At 50.7% G+C, this 22,438-nt stretch overlaps 1 long non-coding RNA gene across 1 annotated transcript; it reads left to right on the top strand.

Moving 5' to 3' along the window:
• Positions 1–17,879: 17,879 nt before the first annotated feature.
• On the top strand, positions 17,880–21,992 carry LOC142077099 (uncharacterized). Its single transcript, XR_012671550.1, has 4 exons — positions 17,880–18,844; positions 20,924–20,987; positions 21,369–21,542; positions 21,647–21,992. It is a non-coding gene; the product is annotated as an uncharacterized LOC142077099 (long non-coding RNA).
• The last annotated feature ends 446 nt before the right edge of the window (positions 21,993–22,438 follow it).

Genomic DNA, 22,438 nt, shown 5'->3' with positions numbered 1-22,438 from the left:
AAAAAAAGAAAGTTAAAATTGTCTAATTTCCAAACTGACTTGCATTGTTTAAACTGCAACTGCCAAATAGCTGTAGTGTATAATTTATTAGGTGTGCTTAAGCAGTTGGGTAGTTGCTCTAAACGTTTAAAAAGAGAGGCAACTGAACGTTAGGGGCTTTTTTCCTGATCTTTTGGCAGAGTGCTCTGAAGCACTTTATTTCTGTCTCGCTTTCGACGGCGCGTTTCCCCGGCAGTTCGGTAGCATCGGTCTCGGCGCAGCTGGCCAGGCGTCCTTCCTAGTCATGTCACACACGCAAAACCCCTGGTCAAACGATAGCTGTGTAGCTTGGAGGTAGATAATTTAACGGTATGAATTCACAGCTACGCAATTTCAATTAACGCAAAAGGAAAATCAAATATTTTTATAGTATGAGTCTTCTCATTGTACGTATGTAAGCGTGCGCACGCCTTTTTAGCATAAAATGAATTGCTGAGATTTGTTCTTTCTTTTTCATTTTACTCTTCAAAGTTTTACGCTTCACTTTCAGCTTTATCGGCCAAGCGAGCGAGATGCGCAGCAGCAGCAGCAGCGCAAGGGCTGGAGCTGCGGAGGTGGATCCGTGCGCGTAGATGCTGATTACGGCGCGCCCTTGTCCTGCAGCCTCACGGGGTTATCTCCCGGCAGCGGTGCTGTAAGGAAGGGACGAGGCGTTTTCCGACACCAGCGAGAGCGTTTACTTCTCTGCGAAGAACGTGTTCAGAATCGTGTCAATTAGTCTTCACGCTGATTTTAAGCGTTCGAATCGCTCGAGCTTTTAAAGGCGGCGTTGTGTTTCGAGCTGACCCGTTTGCCTGGCACCCTCCTTTAGCTCGACTGCTACCCTCTCCCTTATCCTGACCGAATTCCTCTGCTGCCTTCGGTGCTGTTTTTTTAACGTGCTGAAATATCCGTTGGGATTTTTGTTTTTCAGATGCCTCGCTGTGAGCGTCCCGTGGTGCTCAGGAGAGACCCCTGGCCCAGGTTTGCCTGCCGGTCGTTAGGCGTGCTGAGGGTAAGGGGCCGGCTGGCAGCCTGCGGGACGGGGGCTGGGGGGGGCTGCAAGCGTTTGGGGGGGCCGCCCCTCCTTTATCTTTCTAGCAGAGCCCCCCTTTTTGGCGGGGGTGCGTGCGTACATACGTAAACGGCATTATTAAAGTAACGAGCTGCCGGTTGGGGCCGTTTCCCTCGTTTTGTGTCTTTTTGGGGGGGTGAATAAAAAGGGGGGGTTGGGGGGCCTGGAGGGGTGATGATGTCATTTGGGGCACCCCAGCATCACCACGGGGGTGATGATGCCGTGGAGGAGCAGGTGAGTGGGGAATGGGGGGTCATGGGGGTCCGTGTCCCCCCCTCCCCCCCCCCCCCCCCAAAGGGGGTCACAGCCCAAATTGCCTGAAAATTCATGGGGGGGCGTTCAAAAATTTTTAAAAACTGTAAATATATCTGTGAGGCCTCGAAAGAGAAAAAAAATCTCTCCTTGTTACATATATTGAAAAATAATATTAATTTATACGTACAAAAGGATTTCAAAATAAGAACCTATATCTGCCCTATTATATAAAGGATTTTAGAGTATAAAAAAATTCGAAAGATGTATATAGGGTTTTAAAATACAAAATTTTAAAATTTTGTCTCTATAAATTAAAAAATAAAGAACTTCCAAATGCAAAAAGGATGATACATTTTATACATGAAGGAATTTAAAATAGAAAAAGGTCTGAATAGATACCGCTATCTACACTTACTACGTGTTACATAGAGAGTCTACATAGATATTATATGTAATCTAAGAGATTATGTACAAGTGTAAATAGACATCTAAGTCTAAAATCTAAGTCTATAAAGATATAGGTGTAAATATATGTAAGTGTAAATAGAGAAGTCTATAAAGACATTTAAGTGTTCAAAATATGGAAGTCAACAGATCCATAGTCTGAGCAGGTAGTATATATAATAAGTGGGAAACGGGGATATAAGTGAAAGATAAATATATTCACTAAATATATATATAGAGATATGTGTAAATACATTAAGTGTAAATGTCTATGATAATAAGGTTTTTAAAATGCAAAGAAACCCTGTTTATAGAAAGGATTTTAAAACTCGACGCCCCCCACCCCCCCCACCCCCCCGCCCCGAAACACCTCTCTATTGAAGATATAAAAGCGCTTTCAAAAGCTGCCTCTTCCCTGTTCTCCTTTTCCGCCTGTTCCCATCCTGATTGGGGGCCAGTTCCCCCAACAGGGACTTTCCCCTGCAGGGCTGCGCACGCAGGGCGGGACCTGCCGCCATGGCCTAAAAATACCACAAAACCCCTAATTCGGGGCCTGCAAGGGGTGGGGGAAAAAAAAGCCCGCAATTTTGGGGGAAAAATACCCAACTTGGAGCTCCCGGGAAAGCCAAATCCGCCTGGATTTGGGCAGCCGGAAAGCAAAAAAACCCCCATTTTCACACACAAAACGAAAAAGCAAAAACCACCAATTTTTGTGTGAAAAAGCGTTGAAAAACCTCCAAATGGTGGAATGTTTTGGAAAAGGAAAAAACCCCAATTTTGATATTATGGAAAAGCAAAAAACCCCCCGATTTGGGGAAGATTTGGGGTGAAACACCAGCCACTTGAGGGGCATCGCTCGTGGTTATCCAGCAAGGGTCAGTCATCGGGAACGGATTATCTGTTGCGGGTTATCCCAGGCGAGTTTTCTGCTGTGGGTGGTCCCGGGTGGACCCCCTGGCGTAGGTCACCCCCACGCATGTCCCCCCCCGCCCCTCCCGGTGTCCGCCCCGCCTTTCCCGTGCGAGGTTTTTCCCACCGTGCGAGGTTTTCCCCGTGACGCGTCCCCCGTATCCCCTGCCCTCCTACCTCGTGCCCGCACTGCCCTCCTCTCTCCTCTCCCTCCTCCCACCCCCCGTGTTCCGCACTGCCTTGCCGTAACCCCTCTGCCCCGGACCCCTGGGGTGCTGCCTGCCCCGCCAACCTGCCCGTTGCCCCCCGCCCAAACTCTGGCACCCCCCTCCCGCTCCCCCGCACCCCACTCCCACCCCACTCTCCCTCCTCCTGCGTTTTGGGTTTGTGCTGCAAACAGCGTCGGTGACACGGGGCTGCGTGGGTTCCTGCTGAGCAGCGCTTGCACGGCGCCGGGGGCTGTTCTGCTCCTCGCCCCGCCCTGCCGGCGAGCGGGCTCGGGGTGCGCGAGGGCCTGGGAGGGGGCACCGCTGGGAGAGCTGACCCCGGCGGACCCAGGGGATGTTCCAGACCCTGTGACGTCAGGAAATAAAACTCAGGGGGCGGTTGGTGGGGGGGGCGCTGCTGGGCTGCGGCTGGCTGGGCATCGGGCGGTTGGCGGTGAGCCATTGTTTTCATTTGTACCGCTTGTCTGTCTGGGGTTTTTCTCTCTGTTGTTTGGGGTTTTTTTCCCCCCCTTTTCCTTACAAGTGGAGTTTTTTCACTTTTGCCCTTCCAATTCTCTCCCACCTCCCACTGAGGGGGGAGCGAGTGAGCGGTTGTGTGGTGCTGAGTTGCCAGCTGGGATTAAACCACGGCACAAGGTGAGTTGCAAGCCCTGCTGGCTAAACGCTTTAGGCTCTCCGTGTTATTCCTGCCATCTTGCCATCCTTGTTCTTTCCTGCTGCTTTCAAGTGCCTTGTGCTCCATGAGCAGGCTGGGAAGGATGGTTGTGGCAGGAGCTGCAGCACCCTGTGACTCCTTCTCAGGCTGCTAGCTTCGCCCTTTGTATGGGCTGCCGAGGTCGTCGGCTCCGCAGGGGCCACAGGCAGCCCGCAGAGCTTGACGCCAAGCCATTCCTTTCCCCTCTGCGCAGCAGTGGTTCTGCCGCTGCTACAGGCAGCCGCTTGCTCGAGGGCGAGGGGCTGGGATGACGACAGGCTGCTGCACGCTTCAGTCGAACTAAGACGCCGTTCTCTGGGCAGCCGGTGCAAGGAGAGCTCAGGTACGTTCTGTACTGCCGATGGCTCTTCACAAGGGAAGCGTGCTCTGGTTTTAGCAGAAAAAGGTGTCGGTCACAGGCAGCCACCTATCACTGCGCACAGCTCAGCTATTTGGCAGGGGTCTTGCTTGTTCAAGTAGAGGCGTATTCCTCGCCTTGCAGTCTCGATGGCAAAACAATCGGGGGTTCAAGCTACAAAAGCACAGAGCAAGGATGGAACCTGCCGGGCTCTACGGTCAACTGCTGAGGACGCCTAATACACCAGCAGGCCTCTTGGCTTTCCCTGCTTCATTTCTAATTCCTTTGCACGCTGGAGGGCAGGGTGGTAAGTGATGTCGTGCAGCGTCTCTCCTCCAAGTGGCAAGCCCTGCGTGTGTGCAGGATGAGGAGAGCAGAGTGCTGATAGCACAGAGGCGAGGAAAGGTGCAAACACCGCAACAAAGGCCCAGGACCACCAGCGTATTGCTCGTTTGCAGGTCAGCCACTGGCACCGGGTCTGCTCAGAAGCGCGGTTTCCTGATGGACATAGCTGCCCCTCCCCTGCTCTCAGGGTGTCACCCGTGTGGCCTTATTTTTTTTAAATCTCTCTCCAGCATCTGTTGAGTCGCCGCTGTCACTCCCACAACCCCGATGCCACCTGCAGACCGAGACAGCGATCCCTGGGGCTTCCCCCGGGTTAGAAAGAAACCTGTTCCACAGGTTCCCCGTGCTGCTTCTCCTCCCCGGGTAATGGGCTGGGGGGCACGGGCAGAAACCACCACGGGACTTGTAAAGCGGCCAAAGGGAAAGGACTGAAATGCTGGAGCCACCGGGTGCTTTTTGGTACAGAGGCGATGAAGATTAGTGCCCGGGCCGCGAGTGGGAAAAGGGCAGGGAAATCTAAGCCCAGTACCGCCAGTAAGCAGTTACCGTCTGTCGATGGTACGAACTGGGCGGAGAGAAGGGGAAAGGGCCGGTGAGGCGACGGTGGCACCCGGCGAGCGGAATTGGGTACTGCAGCTCTTGAGCCGCGCATGCGCGGTGGCGCGCTCTCCTTTGGTCGCTGCTGCCACCGAGCGACCAGAATTCGGTACTGCAGCTCTTCAGCCGCGCATGAGCAGTAGCGCGCCTTTCTTTGCTCGCTGCTGCCACCGAGCGACCAAAATCGGGTACTGCAGGTCTTGAGCCGCGCATGCGCGGTGGCGCGCTTTTCTTTGCTCGCTGCTGCCACCGAGCGACCAGAATTCGGTACTGCAGCTCTTGAGCCGCGCATGCGCAGTGGCGCGCCTTTCTTTGCTCGCTGCTGCCACCGAGCGACCAAAACTGGGTACTGCAGCTCTTCAGCCGCGCATGCGCAGTGGCGCGCCTTTCTTTGCTCGCTGCTGCCACCGAGCGACCAGAATTCGGTACTGCAGCTCTTGAGCCGCGCATGCGCATTGGCGCGCTCTCCTTTGCTCGCTGCTGCCACCGAGCGACCAAAATCGGGTACTGCAGGTCTTGAGCCGCGCATGCGCGGTGGCGCGCTTTTCTTTGCTCGCTGCTGCCACCGAGCGACCAAAATCGGGTACTGCAGGTCTTGAGCCGCGCATGCGCAGTGGCGCGCCTTTCTTTGCTCGCTGCTGACACCGAGCGTCCAGAATTCGGTACTGCAGCTCTTCAGCCGCGCATGCGCATTGGCGCGCTCTCCTTTGCTCGCTGCTGCCACTGAGCGACCAAAATCGGGTACTGCAGCTCTTGAGCCGCGCATGCGCGGTGGCGCGCTTTTCTTTGCTCGCTGCTGCCACCGAGCGACCAAAACTGGGTACTGCAGCTCTTGAGCCGCGCATGCGCAGTGGCGCGCCTTTCTTTGCTCGCTGCTGCCACCGAGCGAGCAGAATTCGGTACTGCAGCTCTTCAGCCGCGCATGCGCATTGGCGCGCTCTCCTTTGCTCGCTGCTGCCACCGAGCGACCAGAATTCGGTACTGCAGCTCTTGAGCCGCGCATGCGCGGTGGCGCCCCCTTTCTCCGCGCTGCCGTCCGCCGGTAACGGCAATGCCGTACTGTGCTGCCTGCGGGGTGATGCCGCCGCGTTCGTTGGTTCGTTCCGGTAAGGAAACGCCGCTGCCGCCCCACGTGCGCGGTGCCGGCGGGCGCTGGGCCTGCAAAGCGCGGACCTGCAGCGCCGGTGCCGCCCCCGTGCACGCGCCGCCCGGCCGCTGCTCGCTGCTGCCGCCCCGTGGCCGAATCGCGGTACTGCAGCGCCGGCACCGCTCAGGTGCGCAGCAGCGCCGCCGCCGCCGCCGCCGCCTTCGCTGCTGCCGCCCCGAAGCCGAAGCGTGGTCCTGCAGCCCGGCGTTCGCGCGCCGGCTCTGGCCCCTCCATGCGCCGTCCCCATCCCGGTGCCTCCCTCATCCCGGTGCATTCGTCATCCCGGGCGGCAATGGTTAGGGTGCCCCCCCCCCCGCATGCCAGCACCCCCAAGAGTATCGGCGTGTCCCGGTGCTGTCCCCATCCCTGGGGCAGCTCCCCGTCCCCTGTCCCTGCGGCTGGTCGTTGGGCTCTGTGTTCCCCCAATAAAACACGGGGACAGAGGGGACCCCTGGGGACAGGGGGTGGGGACCCCCAGAGAGTAGGCTGTGCTGCCGTCGCTCCTTGGTGCTGGCCCTGCTTGTCCCCTGTCCCGCCAGTGGTGACGAACTCCGGGCCACTGGCGGGGACCCTCACTGTCACCTTCCCCCCATGCCGGTTGCCACCAGCGACAGGGACAGCGACGCACCCCCGGGGGTGTTTGGGGTCCCCAGGGTAGGAGCGGAGCTGCAGGATGCCGGGTCCCCCCTGCCCGAGCCCTGCAGACCCACCCAGGTGGAGCGCAGGCAACCCCGGCCCTGTCCCCAGCCCTGTCTCCGCGTGGCCGTGGGTCGGTGCTGCCATTGCGTGGCCAGCGGCTGGGAGGACACAGCTCCCGCCGGCTGGGGCCAGAGGAGCCCGGCAGCCTGGGGACCCCCGGGAAGGGCTGGCTGTCATGGGGACTCGGCGCCCAGGGCCCAGGGCACCCCAGAGACCCTACAACAGGGTGCAGCATGAACTATTTTATTACCTGTGCAGTATCCATGAGTGAGTCCCCATCGTTCCCATCCTGGTCCCCCAGTGGGTCGGGGTCCCAGCTGCCCCTGGGGGTGGCTGCAGGTGTCGGGGGTGGGATCCCTTCTCCCCGCGGTGCCCCCCACCTCCCCAGGGTCATCCCTCCCAGTCTCAACTCCCCACATGGTGTCCTCAATCTCCCGAGAAACACCTCTGTCCCCCAATGTCCCCCTACCTACCCCACTCCCAGGGTCCCTCCCGGACCCCAGGATTCCCCCCCTGCCCCATCCTGAGGCCCCCCCCCCCATCCCCATGGTCATGAGACACACACACACACCCCCCCTCCAGCACTGGGGAGACACTGGGAAGAGCCGGCACTGCCATGTCGGGGACCTGCTAGCCCTCATCCTCCCTAAAGTCTTGCACCATGCTCTGCTCCTTGGGGGGAGTGCCCACAGTCAGGGGGGTGGGGGCTCCCCTCCTCCCCAGGGAACCCCCCCAACCTGTCCAGGGCACCCTCTGCCACCTCCCCAGGGTCCAATCACCGTAACAGGGTCTGACCCTGGGATCCCGCTGGTTAACGTCAGGTGCAAGAGAAGGTTCCTCATTACTCCTTGATTAGTTCTTAGGTGCCAGCTCGAGCTGGGTGCCTCCAGAGAGGGACCCCTACCCCGGATCACCCTCCTTGCACACCTGCACCCGTTGCAGGAGGGTCCGCGCACACCATGGGAGCCATGTGGGAACCGGAGGCGGCCTCGAGGCTGCTCAGCAGCAGTCAAAACACCCCAGTGGTTTCAGGCACCGGCTGTTTTGCTCCCGAACCCAAGGGTACTGCCGAGAAAAATAACCACCACTGTCACACGAGGGTCCTGCACGATCCCCACCATCGCACAAGGGTCCCCGTGCACCTGCCCGCCATTGCACGAGGGTCCCCTGCACACCAACCAATTGCATAAGGGTCTTCCTGCACTGCCCCCCCCCCATTGCATGGGGGTCTCCACACACCGACCCCCCGCTGCGCAAAGGTCCCTGCACAATTGTTAATGTTAATCTTAATCAATATTAATCTTCAAAGTGTTATCATCCTGTGTATAGCCCTCACCCAGAACTGGGTTAAAAGACCAGTTAATAAGAAACCAGAATGATGAAGCTAGTGAGTGGGTGTTTGATTGGAGGAGATCAAGATGTATATGTTTTAATTTAAGAACACTATGGTGATAGATAGTTTAGTTTGTTGTGGATTCTATATTGCTCGCTTCTGTAATTTTAAACAATGAAGACTTGTTGCTTAGAAGTTAGGTAACTAACAGGTGTGTGTTTTAGAAGTAGTGATAATTAATTTTAGCTATGGAAACTATAAACAGACGTGGTCCAAGCATGGCTCAGGGACAAATTGCGACCCTATAAGGTAAAGAGGAAATAAGTTCATGAAGAGTTCACTGCCCTGCCGACCACCAGAGACCACCCAAGACCCCCAAGAAGACCCTAAAGGCTTTAGTGCGCATGTGTTTAAGATGATGCAATATTATAATTAGTTCTCGGAAATGTAACGCATATGTAACAAGGAAACTTAAAATATGTATGAGAAGCATGGATATAAACAGAAAGGTGATTAGACCGTGTGTGCTTGATTTGTGGCAAGTCCACCGAGCACCCAGGCCTGAATAAAACAATATCTCTCCTGAGCGTGTGGAATTGGTTACTTGCACGCCGGGCACGAATCCGCTTTTTGGACAACAGTTTTTGGCGACCCAGATGGGACTGCTGTGAAGCCTTGCCCGGATCGACTCGCCGGCTCTCGGTGGGGAGACCCTGCTCTCCGGACTCCAGCGCGCACCGACCTTTTGATCGGGGACTCCGTGAGTATTCTCCCCGACCAGAGCAGGTGAGTGACTCAACGGTGCAACGCTAAGGTAAATGAGATATTGTTCTGGAGTATAAAACTGTGCATGCATTTGGTAAGGAATTGTGGCCACAGGTAAAGAGGTATATTCATATGCGTTTGACAGTGACGACTGGAGTATATGAAGTTGTAGGCGCCAGGGGTAAACCGGTATATTCATATGCGTTTGACAGTGACGACTGGAGTATATGAAGTTGTGGTAAAGAACGTTCTTTTTTTGGTAAAGATATGGGAGCTCAACCATCAAAAGTAACACCTTGTTCCCCCTTAGGATGCATCATTAAACATTGGGGAAAATTTGGGGGTAATCCTTTGAGAAAGGATAAATTAATTGAATATTGTACTAAATGGTGGCCAATGTATAAATTAGAAGATGAGGAAAAATGGCCAGAATTGGGAACCTTGCAATATAATACTATTTTACAATTAATGTTATGAGGTACCTTATGTAATTTGTTTTTTTTTTCTTTGAGAAATGATCATGAAATTTGGAAAAAATATAAACTTTTAGATTTAGATTTTAATGTGATGATGATGATGATGGAAAATAAGGAACCAAAAGTGCATTGTTGTTCTGCTTGTAGCATAGGAAAATGATGTTTAAAACTAGGAGAAGAAGAGGAAGATACACAAATGTTAGTACCACCAAGTAAAAATGAAACTTCTGAAACCGAAGCAAGAGGAAGCAATACTTTTAGTCCGATAGCTGGCAGGACTAGAACCCAGCAAGGGTTAGCACCCCTTCGCCAGGCAGTGGGCCCAAGGGGGGAGCCAGTATTTGTGAAAGTACCATTTACAACTTCTGATTTAATGAATTGGAAAGAATTAGCAGGATCATGTCGAAAGAATTCTGAAAAGGAGTATAGACCTTTTCAAACAATTATTGAAAATCATAATCCAAATTGGCAAGGTATTAAAATTCTTTTGAATAATTTGTTTACTCCTGAAGAAAAGAGGGTAATATTAGAAAAAGCAAATATAGAAAATGAGAGAATAAATGCAAAAGAAGATCCTGCTCATTTTATGCTAACTCAAGACCCAAATTGTAATCCTAATAGTAATGATGGGAAATTGATGATTAAACAGTATCAACAATTAATTTTGTATGGAGGAAAGAATGGAATATCCCGCCCAAAGAATTTGGCGAAATTGACTCAAATAATTCAGGGAAAAACAGAGGACCCATCCACCTTTTATGAACGATTATGTGAGGCAGCTAGGAAATGGACAGACTTAGATCCTGAGACTGATGAGAATAGAGCAATATTTACTACTTTGTTTGTAGGGCAAGCTGCTCCAGATATTCGAAAGAAATTGCAAAAAGTGGATGGGATTACAGGAATTACTATATCACAGTTAATTGAAATTGCTTATAAGGTGTATAACAATAGGGAAGAGGAGGAAGAGAAAAATCAGGAAAAAGAAAAAATAAAAGACAGGAAACAAAAAGCTGCTATTTTAGCAGCTGCTTTTGTAAATGCCCAAGGATCAGCTGGAGGAAGAGGTAGAAGATATTTGAGAGGTAGAGGTAGAGGGTATTTGAGAGGAAAAGGCGGAGGAGGTAGAGATATGTTTAAACAATATACCCCATTAGGATTTAATCAATGTGCTGTATGCAAGAAACAGGGACACTGGAAGAGTGAGTGTCCAGAGAACAAAGGAGCAGTCATGACTCAGTCACAGCAGATACCACCTGAAGCTGATTTACTTATGATGGGAGGAGACTCTGAATGATGGGGACCGGGGGTAGAAAATGATATTTTCCCAGCTGAGCCCCTGGTTCCAGTAAAGCTGGGAGATGAAGTAGTCGATTTTTTAGTAGATACTGGAGCAAAATATTCTGTTATAAATACATGTAAAGGACCAATGAATAAATTTAATGTATCTATTGTTGGGGTCACGGGAAAGAAGGAGATAAGGCCTTTTTTGAAACCTTTAAAATGTAAAATTGGAGGAAAAACACTGATGCATGAATTTTTATATATACCGGAATGCACCATGCCTCTCTTAGGACGGGATTTATTGAATAAATTGGGAGCACAAATTAACTTTAAAAAAGGAAAGATCCAAGTTCATTTTCCTGAAGCTAATGCCTGGCAAGCCCAAGTTTATTTATTACAGACAAACACAGATGAATCTGAAGAAATTCCAGAAGAGATTAAAGATGCAGTTTACCCTTTTGTTTGGGCAACAGAGAAACCAGGAAGAGCGAAAAATGTGGAACCGGTAAAAGTTGAATTGAAAACAGGAGCTCGACCGGTAAGAAAGAAACAATATCCTATTAGTATAGAAGCCAGAAAAGGTTTGGAACCAATAATAAATAATTTTCTTAAATACGGACTTTTAAGAGAATGTCAATCTGATTATAATACTCCTGTCCTTCCAGTGGAAAAGCCACATAACCAAGGATAGAGGCTGGTTCAAGATTTAAGAGCGATAAACCAGTTAGTGGTGGACATTCACCCAATAGTCCCTAATCCATATACGCTGTTAACAACTATCAATGAATCAAATGCATATTTCTCTGTTATAGATTTGAAAGATGCTTTCTTTTGTATACCTCTGGAAGAAAACAGCCAAAAGATTTTTGCTTTTGAATGGAAAGATCCTTCGACTGGGAGGAGGACTCAGCTCTGCTGGACCGTGCTGCCACAAGGGTTTAAAAATAGCCCAACCATCTTTGGAGCAGCTCTGAATAAGGAACTGGAACAGTGGTCCGGTAAGGAAGATCAAATCACCCTCCTTCAGTGTGTTGATGACATCCTATTGGGAGCAGATACTACTGAGATCTGCAAAGAAAAGACTGTTAGCCTCCTAAATTTTTTGGGAATGGCTGGCTACAGGGGGTCAGAGAAGAAAGCACAAATTGCAAAACAAACTGTAATTTATTTGGGGTTTGAGATTTCCCAAGGACAGCGAAGATTGGGAAATGGTAGAAAAGAAGCCATTTGCAGGATGGCACCCCCTCAATCCAAAAGAGAGTTGAGAGGATTTCTAGGAATGGCTGGATGGTGTCGCCTTTGGATTCCAAATTATGGTTTGATGGCAGAACCATTGTATGAGGCAACCAAAGGCCCTGAAGAAAATCCTGCCTCTTTAATGCCAAGTGAAAAAGAGCGTGATCTTAACCATGATTGTTTACAAGTTATCGAACAGGTGTATGCCAGCAGGCCAGATCTGAAAGATGTCCCTCTCCAAACTCCGGATGAAGAATTATTTACTGATGGAAGCAGCTTTGTTGTAAAAGGAGAAAGGAGGGCTGGTTATGCCGTGGTAACTTTAACTGAAGATCGAGAAGTAAAAGCATTACCTCCAAATACATCCGCCCAGAAAGCAGAAATTATAGCCCTCACAAAAGCCTTAAATTTGGCTAAAGGTAAAAGAGTTAACATCTATACAGATTCTAAATATGCTTTTGGAGTTGTGCATGCTCATGGAGCAATATGGAAGGAGCGAGGACTTTTATCTGCTAGCGGTACCCCTATAAAATATGGAACAGAGATTTTGAATTTGTTGGAAGCAGTACAGAAACCTAAAGAAGTTGCGGTGATTCATTGTAAAGCTCATCAAAAAGGGGACTCAAAAGTAATACAAGGAAATCGAAAAGCAGATAAGGCTGCTAAACGTGTAGCATTAAATACTATGATTTATGTTTTAATTCCATCAAAAGAAATTCAGGTGGAATCCCCAAATTATAATGAGAAAGAAAATAAATTAGCTATGTTATTACATTGTAAGAAGAATGATCAAGGATGGTGGATAACTTCACATGGACAATGTATAGTGACCCCTGAAATTATGAAGAAATTAATGGTCAAAACCCATGCTGAAACACATATTGGGAACAGAGGCAATGGTGGAATCAGTAAGACGATATGCGATAGGAACCAAAATGTTATTGATTGCTAAAAGTGTGAGTAATAAATGTGAGATTTGTCCGAAAATACAAATCCGACCGCCTCCTGGAGAGGTAAAAAGAGGCATAACTTCCGGTGAGTATTGGCAAATAGATTTTTCAGAGTTACCGCGATGTAACCAATACCGATATCTATTGATATTGGTAGATATCTTCTCTGGATGGCCGGAAGCTTTCCCGTGTCGAACCAACAAGGCAAAAGAGGTTGTAAAACATTTGTTGAAAGAAATAATTCCAAGGTTTGGAGTCCCTTTAGGAATATCCTCAGACAGAGGTCCACATTTTGTAGCAGAGGTTGTTAAAAACATGAGTGAAACATTAGGGATTAAGTGGGATCTCCATACCCCTTGGAGACCTCAATCTAGTGGGCAGGTGGAAAAGATGAATCAAACATTGAAAAGACAAATTTCTAAAATATGTCAGGAAGCTCAATTGAAGTGGATCGAAGCCTTACCACTTGCCTTGTTGAGAATTAGGGTGACCCCTAGAGCTAAAGAAAAAGTGAGTCCATTTGAAATTTTATATGGAAAACCTGATAGTGTTAATTTGACAGGAGGATCAGAACAAATGCATGTAATAGGAGAAAAAGTATTAACTGAATATCTTTTATCTTTGAGTAAGGTGTTGAATTCTTTCCATAAGTATGTCCTTTTGAAGACACCTTTACCTCTTGAATTTCCAGTACACTCATTTAATCCAGGGGATCAAGTTTATTTGCGAACGTGGAAGGACGACCCTCTTGGAGAAAAGTAGAAAGGACCTTTCCAGGTGCTGTTAATAACAAACACTGCTGTGAAACTAGAAGGAATAGATTCTTGGATTCATTATACGAGGATTAAAAAAATTCCACCTGGACTGTGGACATCTGTATGTAAGGAACCATTGAAGTTAACTTTGCGGCGTGTTCAATGAGATACTGGAGATGCTGCTAAATTAGTGTAACAATTTGATTTTGAACAGAATTAAATTAGAGAGAGAAGGAAGATGTAAAATGTGTTGTTGTTAATAATAACGATCAGTCAGATTGATTCTCAATTTTTGTTATAGAAATCGAAATATCTGGGAACTTTTAGCCCGAGAAGTAACCGACATGTCTTCCTTTTGTATTGCAGCCGAAAATTCTGTGGGAGAGATGTATAGTTCTTGTTTGGTAAGAAAAGATATAAATTATACCTCCCAAGCACTTTCGACTATTGGTATGGAAATGACACAAGTAAGAGAAGCCACACTTGAAAACAGGGCTGCAATTGACTATTTACTTTTAAGACACAATCATGGCTGTGAAGAATTTAAAGGAATGTGTTGTTTTAATTTAAGTGATAATTCACAGTTAGTGGAGAAGAAAATCCAACAATTAAAAGATTTGGCATATGGGTTTAAAGAACTGGAAGGATTAGATTTTCTTGGTTGTTCTCGTGGCTTCCAAATTTAAATTGGCTTAGACAATTATTTTTGTTTGTGGTACTGATCGTTATTTTAGTTATGATTACATGTTGTATGATTCAATTTGTATCTTTTTGTAGAAAATAAGTATTATGAGGCTCATGATGTTTAACATCATAAGTCTCAAAGGGGGGAATTGTTAATGTTAATCTTAATCAATATTAATCTTCAAAGTGTTATCATCCTGTGTATAGCCCTCACCCAGAACTGGGTTAAAAGACCAGTTAATAAGAAACCAGAATGATGAAGCTAGTGAGTGGGTGTTTGATTGGAGGAGATCAAGATGTATATGTTTTAATTTAAGAACACTATGGTGATAGATAGAATCCACAACAAACTAAACTGTATTGCTCGCTTCTGTAATTTTAAACAATGAAGACTTGTTGCTTAGAAGTTAGGTAACTAACAGGTGTGTGTTTTAGAAGTAGTGAGAATTAATTTTAGCTATGGAAACTATAAACAGACGTGGTCCAAGCATGGCTCAGGGACAAATTGCGACCCTATAAGGTAAAGAGGAAATAAGTTCATGAAGAGTTCACTGCCCTGCCGACCACCAGAGACCACCCAAGACCCCCAAGAAGACCCTAAAGGCTTTAGTGCGCATGTGTTTAAGATGATGCAATATTATAATTAGTTCTCGGAAATGTAACGCATATGTAACAAGGAAACTTAAAATATGTATGAGAAGCATGGATATAAACAGAAAGGTGATTAGACCGTGTGTGCTTGATTTGTGGCAAGTCCACCGAGCACCCAGGCCTGAATAAAACAATATCTCTCCTGAGCGTGTGGAATTGGTTACTTGCACGCCGGGCACGAATCCGCTTTTCGGACAACACAATCCCCACCGTTGCACGGGGGTCCCTGCGCAGGCACCCGCACTGCACAAGGCGCCGTGCGCATGCGCACTTCCGGGGCGGGGACTACAACTCCCGGCGTGCCCCCCGCGGGCGGCCCGGAGGAGCCGCGCGCTGATTGGCTGCGGAGGATATTTCAACGGGGCGCGCGGCGGGGTCTGCACCCAGGCGGCGGCGGCAGTAGTCTGAGGTGCCGCGGGCACGGCGGGCTGGCGGGAGGCTGCGGACCCCCTGGGGGACTGAGGAGGGGGGCTGTGCGTCTCGGGGGGACCGGGGAGGGGGGCTGGGGGAGGCTGTGCGTCCCGGAGGGGGCCGGGGAGGGGGGCTGGGGGGGGCTGTGCGTCCCGGAGGGGGCCGGGGAGGGGGGCTGGGGGGGCCTGTGCGCCCCGGAGGGGGCCGGGGAGGGGGGCTGGGGGGGGCTGTGCGTCCCGGAGGGGGCCGGGGAGGGGGGCTGGGCGGGGCTGTGCGCCCTAGATGCGCTGAGGAGTGGGGCTGTGTGTCCTAGGGGGGCTGGGGAGTGGGGCTGGGGGCGGGGGCTGCAGTCCCCCAAGGAGCTGGGGAGTGGGGCTGTGGGTCCTGGCGGGGCTTGAGAGTGGAGCTTGGGGCTCCCACGGGGCTGGAAAATGGTGTGGTCGGGTGCTGTGAGCACCGGGGGTCCTGGGGCTGGGAGGCGCTTGCAAACACCGGGGAGGGGCTGCGAGCATGGGGGGCACAAGGGTTGCACCAGGGTCGGTGCACGATCACCTCCATTGTACGGGTGTCGATGTAGAGGCAGCCGGGCTGCACGAGGCGCCGTGCGCATGCGCACTCCCGGGGCGGGGACTACAACTCCCGGCGTGCCCCGCGCGGGCCGTGCGGTGGAGCCGCGCGCTGATTGGCTGCGGAGGGTATTTCAACGGGGCGCGCGGCGGGCTCTGCACCGAGGCGGCGGCGCAGCGTGAGTGTGAGGGGCCGCGGGCCCGGGGAGCCGAGGAGTGGGGCTGTGGCGGGGGGGGGGCTGTCCTGCAGGCTCCGGGGACGGGGGCTGGGGGGGCTCCAGGCGGAGGAGGGGCTGTGAGCATCTGGGGAGTGGGGCTGGGGGGGGGGGGGGGGGGCTGTGTGCCCTAGGGGGGCCGCGCAGTGGGGCCGGGGGGGGCGCTGTGTGCCCTAGGGGGGCCGCGCAGTGGGGCCGGGGCGGGGGGGGCGCTGTGTGCAAACAGACCCTCCCTGCGAGTCCCCACTGTCGCCCCGTGGGGCCGGGGACCCCCCAGCCCTCCCTGCAGGCAGACGGGCAGCCTGTAGGCAATGGAGGCCGCCCGCCTCAGCGAGGTGCTCGAGTCTGGGGGCTTCACTGGCCGAGTCGAGGGAGGAGCTGCTGGAGAGAGGGCTTAGAAACGGCCTTCTGCCCCCGAAACTGCTGGAGCATTTGAAGGGGAGGGACAGGTCCACCCTAGGGCCCCAAGGGGAAGACCTCGGAGCAGGGACTTGGGGTTGTTCCAGGAGCAACAGCTGGTCCCAGCCAGCTCGCCTCTGCTCCCCCGGCACCGGGATCAGACCTTTCAAAGCCCCGTTTCTGCCCGAAGCATCACACAAGCGCTTGCCCTCCCCGGGGGCATCTTTGGGCCTTGAGAACAGGCGCAGCAGCTGGGTTTTTGGGCTCAGAAATGGGTGCCAAGTGAGCTGGTTTGGGGGCCCAAAGCAGAAGCCGGTTTGGCCGTTTGTGCGGGGGGGTGGGAGGGCATTGGGGGCTGCAGGGGGTGGGCAGGGTGCGTGGACCCTCCCCAGGGGGAGGGGCTCTGGTCCTGCCGGACCCCGAAGTGCGGGAGGCCGGCATGCACCAGGCCCAACTCAACGTGTGCGGTGGTCTCTGGGGGGAAGAGGTGGTCTCTGCTTTTCAGACCCCGCACGCCCTCTTCGAGTCCAGCTCTTGCTTGTCGACTGCTTCGAATAGTTATTAACTGATTAGTCCTACAAACTGATTAATGTTTATACAATGTCCAACTATGATATTTTATCCTAATAGTCGAGTTTTGACAGCGGTTGGTTTACGACCTTGTCAAAAGCCCAGGCTGTTGCAAACAGCTGGAGCTTGTAAGGAGAAGGAGCTGAAATCAACGCTGCAGAGCTGGAGCTTCAATTAGCCAGAACCGTCGCAAGCAGGAGCTGGAACGAGACGAGGTGTCCGCTGTCTGGGGCATGCCTTAGCCAGAGGCAAAATTACCAGCAGCTGTAACGAGCGGGAGCTGCGATTCGCTGCAGTGTCTGTTTGCCGGAGCATCCGTCGGCCAGACTGCACTCCCAGCACGGCTGAAGAGCAGCCAGGCGCAGGCAGGGCTGTCCCCAGCAAGGCGCTCCGAGCGGCAGGGAGGCGAGTTGTCCTTCTGCCAGCGGGGAGCCCGGCCTCTTCCCTCGGGGATTAAATCCACGCCACGCGTGGATCCGCTCTCTTTGCGTGGAGGGTCTCTCCCGGACCCGTTCCCGAGGGCTGAAGTGAGGTGGGGGTCCCCCGGCTCTCCCCGGGGGGCAGGCGGCAGCACGAGGCGGCGGTGTCTCCCCGGTACCCGGCAAAGGGGAGCGAAACCGGCCGGCTGGAGCTGCCGGGGTGCACAGCCCGGCCCCGCACGGCAGAATCCTTCCCTGGGTTTTCGCCGTTGGCTGGGTGTGACAAACAGGTTCATTTTGTGCCTCCTCTTTTCCCAGCGTCACCTTCTGCGTCACGTGAAGAAAATCCTGCGTGGTTGATACCGCTTGCTGCTCAGGTGATGGCACGTGTGGGGCCGGGGGAGCCGGGAGAAACATTGGTGCGTTCAAGGACGCTGCAGGTGCTCCACGTCAAACCCAGGGAAAAGGCAAATTTGCTGCCGGTGCAGAAAAGCTGATGAACAATTGCCGTGAACAGAGCGTGCCTACGTACCCTCGTTAGCGTAACTAACCCGGGTAGTTACGAGTGTTTTCCTTTCAGGGAAAAGAATGAGCTTTCATCTACGAAAAATTAAGAGCTGCCTGTGTCCTTTAAGTTCAAGTGTTTCTCTTCTGTTTGTTCATACTGATTTTATGGGCAGGTTGGAAATAGCCTTTTATTTTTACACGCGTAACTCAATTTGTAGTACTACGTGGTGTCAGGATAGTGAATTTTGGAGCACCCAGGTGTCACTAGAAACGGAATGAATGAGACACGATGGAAACTGATATTTAAACTTGATTTTTACTTGATTTTTTTTTCCTGAGAGTGTTGATGGCACGTTGTCCTGTGGCTCAATCCACGTTCTGTTCAGTGGAGTCTTCAGTCTAGGACTTTTAAGGAAAAGAGTTGGTCCTTCCAAAAAAGGGCTAGTCATTCATAGGATCGAGGTATAGACCTGGAGAGCCGCTTAAGTACGTGATCAGAATTAAAGCCAAATGTCGCTTCGTGTTGCTGCTGTTGGCCTTCACTTTTGTTAATTTCCCCGCTGCTCCGTCGTGGTTGGGAGCTCTGAATCATCATTTTTTTCACTCCCTAACGCATTTTTCTCCCCAAGGAGAGGCTACGTTTAAAAGTTACTTAGTTTCCTCGCAAATGCATCGGTCAATAAAACGGAGTTATGATTATTAAAACCACACAAATGACACCGGTCTTACAGATCTGGACTATTTCTGAACACGTGTTCATCGCGTGCAGATGTCATCGGGATACAGATCATCTGCATTTCATGCTCTGACGAGACAATCTGCTGAGACAGGGACGAGCTCCAAAAGAAAAAAAAGGTACAACGTCAAGGTTTTGTTTTGTTGTTGGTTTTTGTGGGCTTTTTGTGTTTGTGTTATTTTTTGGTTTGTTGTTTTTTTTTTGTTTTTTTTTTTTTTTTTAAAGAGTGCGATGTTGACTGGTGGCAGCCTGCAGAGCTCTCTTGCTGCCTGACCTCTCCTTTTCTTCTCTGTCACTCCTCTTTCGTGGCTGTAATTTTCACTCGGGTAGTTTTAGAAGAGCGATTTAGTTCCTCGCCTGTGTAAATGTGCTGGTAATACCTGGAAGGTAAATGCTTGAACCGGTAGCGAATAACTTGGCTACAAGTAGAATTTCTGAAGGAAGAACAACAACAGCAGGAAGCAAGTAGCGAGTTACCCCAAATTTGTGTGTGTCAAACACATCAAAGTTTTATTGCCAAACATTGTTTGGCAATGTGTTCCAAATGGCTCGTTTTGGTAAACATAAATTTTCAGGAAGTTCAGGGTTGTGTGTGGAAAAACGTGCCCCTCTGTCTAGGTGTCCTGCTACGTAAATAGCATGAGTCAGTAGCACATCCAGCGGCAGGGCTGCTGTTCCCTGCTCTCGATATTGCCGTAGTAGTGTTGTGATGTTTCGACCTAAGAGGCGGGTTTAGGAATGGAAGGAGAATGCCTGCGTTCTGCAAGGGCTACGAATGCCGACCCTTTTCTCTGCCTGCTGCTTTCCTGTGCGTGAGATGAAACTGTATTGTTTTTCTCCCTTGTTCCCGGTAGAAATATTTCTGAAGCTGTCGCTGCTGTGGGTTTGCAATTTGCGTTACTGCGTTTTTGTAGAGTTCTAGTTACGGATCGTTTCTGCCGCGGCAAAGTGTCAAGATACGGTTTTCAGTTTAAAGCTTCAGAAGCTGCATTCGCGGAAATCGGCGTAGGTGAAGCTGGTTGTTGTGGTTTAACCCGGCAGGCAGCTAAACACCACGCAGCTGCTCGCTCGCTCGCTCCCCCTGCCCCCAAAGTGGGGTGGGGGAGAGAATCGGGAAAAAAAAGTGAAGTTCGTGGGATGAGGTAAAGACAGTTTAATGGGACAGAACAGGAAGGGGAAACAATCGTAACGATAAAAGAATACACAAAATAAGCGACGCACAATGCGATTGCTCACCGCCCGCCGACTGATGCCCAGCCGGTCCCCGAGCGGCAGTCGCCGCCGCCCGGCCAACTCCCCCAGCTTATGTACTGAGCGTGACGTCATATGGTATGGACTGTCCCTTTGGCCGGTTTGGGTCATCTGTCCTGGCTAAGGTCCCTCCCAGCTTCTCGCTGGCAGGGCATGAGAAGCTGAAAAGTCCCCGACTAGCGTAAGCGCTACTTAGCCACAACTAAAACATCAGCGTGTTATCCACGTTTTTCTCGTCCTAAATCTAAAACACAGCGCTATACCAGTTACCAGGAAGAGAATTAACTCTATCCCAGCCGAAACCAGGACACTGGTCTTGCGCATGATCCCGCTGTGCTCGCAGGGGTGCTCAGTGGCTCCTCATCAAAACAGCGAGGTGCGTGTGGACGTCCGTAGGGTTGCGCTAGGGGTCTGGGGGCGTTATGTATTTTTGCTGTTGGAAGACGGAATAGAGCGTGTGCCTGTTAAATCTAACGATGGTCAAAGGTTGGGAGGGACCCTGAGCAGGTTTGGTGGCACAACTGCAGTTTTCAAAGATCTTGACCGTCTGGAGAAACGTCCTGGAAAAAAGGATTCCTCTTTTGCAGCGAGTTCGCGAGGACAGACGGGTTGCCGTACTCTTTAACAAAAATACTCAACTTGGGACGTATAGGGTGAGGAAATCGCGGCTCTACTTAGGCTTGAGAAAACGTACGTAGGTGTCTGTGCCTGTCACCTGCGCGTCTCTAGGCAAGTGAGTTCTAGCGAAACTAAAGCTGCCGATGAGCCAAAAAAAAAGGCACGGTGGTCTAAAACATGCATAAGCTCTAGTGGCCTGTCTCAACAACTGCACCAAAGATGATGCAAAATACTTTCTCCTCCATTCAGTTGTAGTCTTCACAGAAAAGGAAGCTTTGTGCTAAACGTGGTTTGTTTTTTTTTTTTTTTTTTGCCTTTCCTCTCAGCAGAATGTCAACTGCCGTGAAAGTACGAGACGGATGGAAAGGATCCATAGTGGTCTGCAAGAACAAGGTATGCCTGTGATATGTGTCTGCATTTTTCCTAAGGTGCTTGTAGTGTGGACTTTACAGTTAACACGAAGAATGTGGCAGCTCTCCTTCTATCTGATTTTTTAACATGAAATATTTTAACACAAATACTAAAAATAAAGGTCTGTTCTGGAGCGTGGTACGCCTATTCAAGGCTTGCTTTCCTTCGTCTATTTTCTCTTCCTGAAAGCAGAGTCTTCTGTTTCTGTGTGCTTGCTATTAAAGGGTGCTGTGAAAATAATGTTGGACTAGAAGAGGAAAGGAACCGTTTGTAAGAGTTCGGATGTTCGGGAGAAACAGGCTTTGTTTTCACGATAAAAGCTTTATGCTTTTTCAGTCAGTCAGTGTTTAAAATACCTTACAGGAGCACTCGAAAACCTTACTGAGATACTAGCATCTGTGCTAAAAGCAATCAAGGTCAAAGAAGAGGCGTGGACAACACGGGACAAATCGGCGTCGCTTCGGTGTGTTTTCCAGGCTTTCCCGAGAAGCGGTAGCAGCCTCGTAACTAGCGACAGAGAGTCCTGATGTGTTTTCGGTGAGTTACTGATTCTCTAATGTCCTTTTTCCTAACCTGCAGCGCGTAATTTTGACTTCGGTTGGAAAGAGATTTTCCAGAATGGAAATCTTTTTCATTCAAAGGAGTTGCCTTTTACGAACTTCCCATCAGAATGGATCTTCAGAGATGACGTGCTTGGCAGCAGAAGTCATCCGCAAGGAGACTTTTCACTCTCTCTGGAAAAAAAAAAGGAGTTAAGTCGATTTCCTTGCAAGGACCCAAGCGCAGCACATCTTCCAATAGTCGACGTATGGCTGATCTTTGGTTCTCGGGTGTAACGGTCGAGAGATCGTAAAGACGCGTTCCTCCGCACGCTTGGGTACAGCCAACAGCGTTAGCAAACCTGCCAGTCCTTTTTGGTAGCCTTACGTATTGCAGCACCGGGGATTTGATATTCCCCACCGCCTGCCCTCCCCCTCCCCCCCCCCCAAAAAAAGAAAGTTAAAATTGTCTAATTTCCAAACTGACTTGCATTGTTTAAACTGCAACTGCCAAATAGCTGTAGTGTATAATTTATTAGGTGTGCTTAAGCAGTTGGGTAGTTGCTCTAAACGTTTAAAAAGAGAGGCAACTGAACGTTAGGGGCTTTTTTCCTGATCTTTTGGCAGAGTGCTCTGAAGCACTTTATTTCTGTCTCGCTTTCGACGGCGCGTTTCCCCGGCAGTTCGGTAGCATCGGTCTCGGCGCAGCTGGCCAGGCGTCCTTCCTAGTCATGTCACACACGCAAAACCCCTGGTCAAACGATAGCTGTGTAGCTTGGAGGTAGATAATTTAACGGTATGAATTCACAGCTACGCAATTTCAATTAACGCAAAAGGAAAATCAAATATTTTTATAGTATGAGTCTTCTCATTGTACGTATGTAAGCGTGCGCA

This window comes from Calonectris borealis, unplaced genomic scaffold (assembly GCF_964195595.1).
Source record: "Calonectris borealis unplaced genomic scaffold, bCalBor7.hap1.2 HAP1_SCAFFOLD_155, whole genome shotgun sequence".
Lineage (NCBI taxonomy): Eukaryota > Metazoa > Chordata > Aves > Procellariiformes > Procellariidae > Calonectris > Calonectris borealis.
The sequence above is the reverse complement of the archived record's forward strand: the minus strand, read 5'-3'. Positions and strand labels throughout refer to the sequence as shown.